We start from the raw sequence: 8,962 nt of genomic DNA, 5'->3' as shown, positions 1-8,962 counted from the left end.
ATTAGTGGCTCATACAACTCTTATCACAATTCATACGTACACCAATTGTGTAAAGCACATTTGTACATTCATTGCCCTCATCATTACCAAAACATTTGCTCTCCACTTAAACCCCTGGTATCAGCTCCTCATTGTTTCTCCTTCCCTCCCTGGGCCCCCTCCCTCATGAACCCTCGATAATTTATAAATTATTATTTTGCCCTATCTTGCACTGTCCGACATCTCCCTTCACTCACTTTTCCATCGTCCGTCCTCCAGGGAGGAGGCTATATATAGATCCTTGTTATTGTTTCCCCTTTGAACTTCAGTGTATTTCTGTGGCCAGACACTCAGGAACCTCCTCATATGGCTGTGTGTTTGCTATTCAGCTAACATTTGAGGTGGAAGGATGACAACCCAAACCCACATTCATGCCCTGATTCCGGGCTCAGAAAATATAAAGCAGCTTGCTATTAAATACCATCAGATTACCTTTGACCTTTAGGCCCAATGCACCACGGGGAAAAATGCTGCCCAATCCTGCACCATCCCCATGATCACCTGTGACTGACCATTGTGATCCATTGGGTTTTCATTGACTGATATTTGGGAAGTAGATTATCCTGTGTGTCTGGAAACACCACTGAAACCCGTTCAGCACCTGTTCAAGATCATAGTAGTGCACAAGCCTCCACTGAGAGATGGATGGTGACTATGCAGGAGATGTGCTGCCTGGAAATGCACCCTTAGATTCTGGCATGGAAGGCAAAAGTTCAACCACCAAGCCACCACGTCCTCATTAAGCAGCTATGAGACCTCAACCCTAACTTGTTCAATAAATAAAAATAAGGGTCTACTGTGTACCAAGGTCTGTACTAAATAAGAGCTGTAGACATACAGGAGTCATGGTGTCTACTTCCACAGAACTTATAGTGCCAGAGCAGAGACAAATATACAAGCACAATAACTGCAAGGGGATGTAGCCGATGGGGCAAGAACTAAAGTTATTGTGCTGTTAGGTGCCATTGAGGCAGTTCTAATCCATAGCAATCGAGGGGCAGCAGAACAGAACACTGTTGGGTCCTGTGCCACCCTCACAATTGTTCCCATGCTTGAGCAAAGTGTTGCCATCACTGTGTCAATCCAACTTGTCAGGGGAGTTCCTTTTGTTGTTGGTCCTCCACTTTATCACGCACGATGTCCTTCTCCAGGTACTGGTCTCACCTGACAATATGTCCAAATTATATAAGACAAAATCTTGCCAGCCTTACCTCTAAGGAGCACCCTGGCCGTACTTTTTTCAAGACAGATCATTTTGTTCTTTTAGAAGTCCCTCATACTTCCAATATTGTTTACCAGCACCATAATGCAAATGCGTCAATTCTTCAGTCTTCCTTATGCATCCAACTTTCACATGCATCGGAGGCCATTGGAAATACCATGGCCTGGGTTAAGAGTATCTTAATCCTCAAAGGGAACAGCTGTGCTTTACAACACTCTGTGGAAGTCTTGTACAACAGATATATTCTTTGCAACTTGTTGAGTGATCTCTTGGCTGCTGCTTTGATGAGCGCTGATTATGACCCTAGCAAGATGAGATCCTTGGCAGCTTCAACATTTTCTCCATTTATCATGATGATATTGATTGATTCAGTTGTGAGGATTTTGATCTTCTTTACATTGAGTTTTAATTCATACTGAAGGTTCCAATCCTTGATCTTCACCAGCATGTGCCTCAAGTCCTCCTCACTTTCAGCAGTCAATGTTGTGTCATCTCGATATTGCAGGTTATTAATAAGCCGTCCTCCAATCCTGATTGGATTGATGCAAGTAGAGTCAAGTAAACACTGGACAAAAGAAAGGACACTTGACCTGCATCTGAAAGGGAGATCTGTCATATTATGGGATAGATAAACAAGTATAGGAAGAGGAAAGAGTAATAATATAATGTGTTGAACAATTTGCCATGTGAAACGCTGTACTCTAAACAATTTGTGTGTATTTTTCCATTTAATCCTCATAACAAAGGGGCCTGTGTAGTAGAAGCAGTTTATAATTCACTGGTAACCAAGAAGTTGATGGTTGGAACATACTCAGTGTCTCCACAATAGACCTGGAGATCTACTGTAAAAATATTTGAAAATCACTGCCTTCTACTCAATGCCGACTCATAGCTCCCCTACAGGACAGAGTAGGACTGCCCCTGTGAGTTTCCTAGATGGTAACTCTTTATGGGAGTGGAAAGCCCTGTTCTCCTGAGGAGCACCTGGTGATTTCGAACCGCTGAATTTGCAGTTAGCATCCCAAGGTATGACCATTATGTCACGTGAAAAAATGACAGCCAGGAAAACCCTCTGGGGCAGTTCTATTCTGTGACACACGGAGTCGCCATGAGTTAGGAGCTAATTTAACAGCAGCTAGCAACTACAATCCTCACCTGGAAAATGTAAGGCAGATTCTATTCCAGATCCAATCAGAACTGGCCTGAAATGATTTGCCCAAAGACAAGGTCTGTAAACAGCATGCTGCCTTTCAGTAATTGTAATCTTTTTACTATTGCTGGAACATGGAATTTGGTAAGCAGGAGAATCAACTGAGAAAAGGAGGGGCCAGCTATCAATAGCTTTTAATGTCCAATTCTCCAAGTTTAAGAGATTAATAATTTAAAGTGCTCAAGAGATATATCTGGAGAGTTAAATTCTGAAATCTACACAATTCTGCAATCACTGTGACTATGTGTAGATGCATGAATAGGCTCAGGCTGAAGAGGTGTAAGAGGGAGATGGGAAAATTATCCCCGAATATGTAGGTCTGACAGAGGGTATTTGTGTATGTGTCCTTAATTTGGCTGCAAATCTATCCATGAACATAGTGGATGTTATGAAAACCTCCTTGACATAATCGAACACCCCAAAGGAATGAATTACTGGGCCTGGAGGCTCGGGCTGATAGATTAGGGGAAACATCAAGGTTAATTGGCTCTAAATCCTACTTTGGTGAAAATGGAGAACTTTGTCGTTGTAGACTATGCTATGCCAATTGACCTTAGCCTACACGGGAAAATGGAAGGATGGGCCTGGTGGTGACCTCACTTCCTGACGAGAATGTCTGCTAGCCTGCCATTATTTCTAGAAAGGTCCTTCCACAGACGAGGATGGAAGTCTCCTCTCCAGATGTTACAGAGGGAGCAGAAGATCAAGTTCTCAGGTCCGCACTTTCTATACTCACTGGAGCCACCCAACTACACATTAGCTGACCCGAGGATAAGACGTGGTTTTGGAAGCAAGCCTCCTCGAGAGCTTGATTTTCTATATTTCCAATAGATAAAAATATAAAACTGAATTGTTGGAGGAAAGCAACATAAATATGACTTTGTAAAGAGCTCATCAATATAGAGTCATGACATGTATGATCAAACAGGATTTGTGTTTATCTTTCAGTTCATCACAACCACTGCATGTGGACTATGGCCTATATCCTGTGGCTATTCCTTCAATAATAACTCGGTCTATGCAGTGTTAGAAGAAGTCGACTGTGTATCATTTGTCCTTCTTTTGCTAAATTACCGATATACGAAAATTTATGATTAAGTGCTTAAGAAATAGGGGAGGGAGTTTTAGATTAGATTTATAGAGCTATGGATTTTGCATTACGCAGTTTAATAAAAGAAAGCTGAAAACACTGATATGAGAGAAGAAAGAAACCACTCTGACTAATTTGTGGCATATCGGGACTGTTGAGGCCAACTGAGGATAGGAGTCCTTTGTGGCAATGTCATTCTTTCTATAATACGGTGATTACTTTAAACCTTTTAACACAGTCCCTACTTTATCCCCATTTAAAAAAAGGCTTGCACTGGAATAATTGGCACATTTACCTTTGCAGACCTGAAGTGAACTTTAAGAACCCATTGCATTTAAATCTATTTGGACAAGTCCATGGAACAACTTATCATTTTAGATCATACTATTTGCAAGATTTAACCATACCATAGCAATAAGAAGTTTTTCATGTCATATAATACATAATTTTCTTAAACAGGATGGGCATAGAATGGACTATGATATAAACATTACACAAACCTATAAGCATATTATATAAACATTTTGAAGTCTACTAAATTACTTGTGGCAGGGCTTTTAAAAGAGCATGTCCAGATATTTGGGCTTGAGGGCTCTGGAATGAGATATATAATAGTTTGACAATGGTTATTTCTTAAAATGGTGTGAATTACTTATCCATGCTTTCCCCAAATTTTGAGATTTTTTTTGTACCATGGATATGAAGATGCCTTTTTTCTTTTATAATCAAGAAAAATTAATGGTATAACTAACTAACACGGTGACAATCCAGACGATGGCCACAACACCGCACCAGTTTGCACTTTCTTATTTTGCTTTCATGGCATTTTCCCCTCTTTAGGAAATGGACTTACTCTGCTCAGTCATCCGCTCATCAGCAGCCTGGTTTTCAAACAACGTGTCATTTTAGGACAAAGCTTTGTCATGGTGAGGACATTTTAAAGAATATATTAAGGGCTCTGAGAGAATTTCCAAAAGCCGAGTTTTGAACATTGTTCGCCATAACATAGAATTGGGTGAACACGTTTCCAGTGCGCTTATAAAATTATTTACAGTCTGCTTTGCAGCAGCGTCTTCCTCCTTGATAGGAACTAGCTCATATGTGATTGAGAAAGAGGCTCATCCGGATGACATGTGGGTCCTTATGCAATTTCTCTGAATATATTTATTTTTTGGAAGACAAGCTTGCTCACTATTGAAGAAAAAACTTGGCAATATATGGAGACCAGAGGGCAAAAGCTTGACCCCTACACAGAAAGCCTTTCTTCCACATAAATTCTGTTATTCTCCATCTGTAATCTTACACAAGAGAAAGGTGGGGGTATGGATATATGAATCCATTCCCCAAACTGCCTGTACATAAAACAGTTGATATGAACAAAAACCTTATAAAAATTCCATCATTTTTATAATTCCTTCCCTCTCTTCCAGTGATAAACAGTCTCTTCTGGGCCATCAACACAGCATTTGTATGTCAACCCACACCCCCCACTGATATTTAATGGAAACATCATGAAAGAAGAAAAATTATGTTTCTCATTTTTTGTCTCAGCCCTTGATTACAGAGAGTTAGTGTGAAACAGAGAGCAAGTGAAACTGACTAGATGGTAGGAGGCAAGCTGTCTGAAGGTGAAGTCATCACATGCTTTCCTAGCCACTAAGCCCCTAGTGTCCAAAACATGGTAACACTAAACAGGTATAAATTTAATGCAATGGGTTACAGACTGGTAACACTGACTACCTGTACAGTAATACTGACTATTATATATAGTATACTTATATCCAACAAAAGTTCATAACTTAATACCTAAATTTCTTATGTAGATTTTTCAAGATGCCATTCAATTTTAGATAAGGGAATTATCTCTGTAGAAATCATTCCACATGATAACAAATACTTAGAAATACTTATACGTGGAGTGTTTATTAATGAGGACAAATTAGAAGACAATTAAGACAGACAAGAGTATATATGTGCATCTCTCCGAATGAGTTAATCAACAACAGTGTTTTAAATCATTCGTGCCTGAGACTATACCAAGGTTCTTTGGGAAATTACTAATGAGCTTCCAGTCTAATGGGAAAGACAAGAACAACAGGAACACTTTCACAAAAGGCATGCATCCCACAGAGAATGAGAATGCTCACAGAACTAACAATGCTTAAAAATTAAAAATACAAGAAGGACGGTGGGCAAGACTGGGTATTGTCTGGATCACTGGAGAGAATGAAGCAGAGTGGTATTGTGCTGAGACAATACTCCAATGTTGTTAGATGGCATCAAGTTGGCCTTCAACTTAGGATAACTCCATACACATTAAAACAAAACATCATCCCCAAATGGGCTAGGATTGTATCATTGTGATTCACAGGAGTTTCATCAGTTGAACTTTCTCTCTGGTCTGTCTTACTATGAAAGCTCTGCCGAGACTTGCTCATACCAACATGGAAGCCACTATCGACAAGTGAGCGGTGGACGTGCATGTGATACATTGGCCAGAACTGAACCCCGGTCGCCAAAATTGACTCAAAAATTAGATGTAATTCCCCTCTGCATTTCTTTCCCCCTTTGATAGCACCACCATCCCTTGGCCCCAACTGACCCAATTAAGCCATTTTGTACTCGTTGTCTCCGAGGAAAGATGTTACTTAGAGGAAATGAAATAATAACAATAATTAAAGTCCTTATCATTGTCTTTCAAAGTCTGGTGTCATTAAAGAAATAGAAACGCTTAAAACAGAACGAAGAAAGGCATCTTCTCCCTTCCAACCTAGTGAAAGTTGACCAAGACTTGTGGTGATCAAAGAGAGGCAGCGGCAAATGTGTGTGTCAGCATCTCTGCAATGAGTGAATGAGTCAGTTGACAATGGGAAGGGAATGGTGTTGGGTCCGTGCCTTCTTTTCTGGTGAATGTCTCATGAGGCAGCATACAGAGGGTTGGTGAGATGTAGCAGTAAAAGGAATCTGAACTCTAAGCCAAGACAGAACCCACGAAGGAAGCAAGATCCTCGAGGATGAACATATCTGTATATAGATCAACAATCAATAATGACTCTCTGGGAACGAAAGGAGCCATTGGGTGGTGCAAAATTCAACTGATAAAACACCTGTGAATCACAATCATTCTTTTCCTCCTTATCAATTAGAGCTCTGCAGCTAACCAAAAGTTTGGAGGTTCAAATTCTTACAGAGGAACCTCAGAAAAAAATCTTGGTGACATACTTCCAAAAAAGCATGCATTAAAAGCACTATGAGATCACAGTTCTACTCTGATGCTACTAAAGTCACCATGAGTTGTGAATGACTTGATGAAAATTGAATTTTTTTACTTGCTATGTGGATAGATGGCATGAAAGATCGGATGTTTCCCCTGCCCAGCTTTCCTCAGTACTACATAAACTCACGCATACACCGCCTGGAAAAGAAATAAAGGCCAAATTTGAAGAAGGGAGGCACTGCTCTAGACGGAATATTAATGCTGTGGTACTTCTCAAAGTCTACTCCAGCAGAATGGAAACCTATGAAAATTAAGTTGAATTAGACAGAACTCCAAAATGTGTTGTGGAATTAGATCTAGAGTCACATCTACTCTGGGCAAATTGCAAACGTTTGGCGCATCTTAAATTCTGGAAATGTATAGTACATAAGGTATGACACTCAGCAACTTCCTCTACCACAACTTATAATATGAAGAAGCGAAGGCGCAGGTAATTTAGGTAACTTGACGAACTCACCATGCTACTAAGTGGCAGATCAAGAACTCTAATCCTGTACGTGATTGCCAAGTCTGTTCTCTGAACCTTTGTTCTAGCCTACGGTGGAGTATGGAAGCATGTCTGATGTCTGCCTTATGGCTATCAACCTTGGGCTGGATGTGGCCTCCCTGTTATTTCCTCAGCAGTACTACAATCAGGGGGCAAAAATAGCTTCTACCTCTGAACTTAATGTTTTCCTTTAGTGATCCCAATCCAGTGGTTATCAAATCTGCATGTAAAATACAATCACCTGAAGAATATTGCAGACCACGAAGGGAAAAATACCAAAATACATGTCTGGGCCCCATGCCCATACATTTTGAGTGGCATGGTTTGAGATGCAACTGCATGCTGGTATTTCTAAATGTCTATGATGATCCTAATGTGCAGGCAAAGTTAAAATCCGCACGATTCCGAGTGTTGTCCTTAGACCAATAGTAGCCCTATCAGTAACCTTTGGAGCTTTTGAGAAATACAGACTCTTAGCTGCCACTCCAATCTTAATAAATCAGTATCTGAAGTTTTAATAAGATCCCCAGGTGACTTATAAGCATATCAGAGTTTGAGAAATGGTGTACCCACCACAGCCAAGCCCATTGCAGTCTGAGGAGGGAAGGAGTGCAGTCACCAAAGATCTAGCTCTGAGAAGATCAGCGGATCCCAACATAAACGTGAATAAACTTATCTCAAATTTACCAATTTAGAACTCTGCAGCATGACACCAGATGATTAATGAGAGGGGGTGGGGTGGTGAGTGAAACAGCATTTGTTTGTGGAGAAGGAATTCCTGACAGAGCACTGACTCCCAAAATAGCCTTAGGTTGGCAGATGGGGTCAGCAGAAATCTTCAGTGAGTGGGAGCAACTCCCTGGGAAGTGACCATGACTTAGCACATGTCCCTGACGCAGCAGCAGCAGCAGCAGCCCAGGCTCACAGGGCAGTGAGTCAATTCCCACGGTCTGCTACTGCTTTAGGCACATGCATCTCAGAAAAAGGCAACAGTGTTTGGTCTTCTACCCCCTTACACAGAAGGGAACTCGTGCTTACTGTCATTTTCCCCTGCAATCATCAAAGTGTGAGCAAATGACTAAAAATCACCCTCCTCTTCAAGTTAACAAAGAACAGTCATTGGACTATGATAGTCTGAAGTGCCAGCTTCAGAAGACTTTGGAAAATGATCATGAAATGAGAAGATTGCTCTTAGGGTTTAATGTATAAGCCTGTTAAGGAGCCAAGAATGCTCAAGGGCATCTAGAATCAGCAGGAACTGGAAAAGGAACTTGCAGTGTTTCTCTCAAAGAACCTCTGAGAGAAACCAAATCAGACCGGCAGAAGCATCAGCAACTTGTTTCCTCAGTAGCCTCCACGTTCAGTCCTGCAGACAATGTTGAGGCAAAATCCCAGACTCCACATGGGGCAAAGATGCCACTTGGATCATCTATATTTGAGTCTTGGTGAGCTGAGACATAGGTCAGATAACTGGAAACTGTAGGCTTGCGACCGATTCCCTTCTCTACTTTATCGATAATGGCAAATCATCTGGTTACTCCAGCACATGTAGAAAGGATCTTTGGATGCACTGCTTCTAAAATGAAGCAAAATGCCAAATTCCTTTAAAAATGTTCCCTTGAAGCCTAAGCCCATAT

The sequence above is a fragment of the Tenrec ecaudatus genome, chromosome 15 (genome assembly GCF_050624435.1).
Source record: "Tenrec ecaudatus isolate mTenEca1 chromosome 15, mTenEca1.hap1, whole genome shotgun sequence".
Taxonomy (NCBI): domain Eukaryota; kingdom Metazoa; phylum Chordata; class Mammalia; order Afrosoricida; family Tenrecidae; genus Tenrec; species Tenrec ecaudatus.
Note: the sequence above shows the minus strand (reverse complement) of the source record.